The sequence below is a fragment of the Phytophthora infestans genome, genomic scaffold (genome assembly GCF_000142945.1).
Source record: "Phytophthora infestans T30-4 supercont1.16 genomic scaffold, whole genome shotgun sequence".
In the NCBI taxonomy this organism is placed as follows: Eukaryota; Oomycota; class Peronosporomycetes; order Peronosporales; family Peronosporaceae; genus Phytophthora; species Phytophthora infestans.
The window spans coordinates 2,913,512-2,914,505 of NW_003303743.1; positions in this window are offsets into that span (position 1 = coordinate 2,913,512).

Genomic DNA, 994 nt, shown 5'->3' on the forward strand with positions numbered 1-994 from the left:
AGCAACTCTAGCTGCCTGTCAACGTCAATTCCTAACATGCTTAGTACATCTCGACCAAACAGGAACTCATCTTGACCATCCACAATCAAACACTCCACCGGAGAGTGAATGTTGCCTGGTCCAGCCGCTGTCCTAAGCGACGACTTCAAATATACAACCGTTTCCACATTCAAAGTACGTCCACCAACCAGTTCACACAAAATTGGTTGCCGCAATTCCACAGTTTCAATCTCTTCTTTACTCAATTTGTCCACATCAGCTCGAGAAATGCACGACTTGAACGCTCCACTATCTGCGCAATATGGTAGCTCAAGAGAATCGTTCACTCGTACAGTCGGTTTTCCTTCAGGCAAGCACTGCTTAATTCGATGGAGGCGTGCGGTGCCTCCCTTGCTGGTTGGGTTGAGATCTGCGCTGGTTGTTGTTTGAGCTAGATGTGTTCGTCGTGCTCTCCACGCGGGGACAATCCCTCACTAAATGCCCTCCACCACAGTTGAAACAGCCACGCTGCTTGCTGCTGCGGCCACTTTGCTGTGTGGTACCTTGCTCTTCAACGCGGCGTCCTGACCGCCGTACTTGGCTGTTGTTCGGAGTGTTCCCTTGGCTTTGTTTTTTGCGAGGGGCAAACGAGTTGGCCTTGCTGTTTCCATCACTCTCGTGGTATTTCTGCTTTCCGCCGACACCAGCAATTCGTAACGCCCGATCGATTTTCTCCTGGTCCAAGGCCTGCTCCATGATGAGTTTGAACAATTCAGGTACACTCGATTTTGCTCCTTGTGCCCGAAAGTCGATCTCATTTTTCACTCTCTTCTTCAACCTAGCTGGCAAAGCGTTCACTAGGATCTTGCACTTCTTCTTCAAACCGTCATCAGTCTTGAAAAGACCTACAAGTCCATTCGTACGAATCAGCGTGTTGCATGAGTGGAAATAGCTGATTACCTGAGCCTCCACATCACCCTGACTCTCATCCATCGACAATTCACGCTTAAACAAC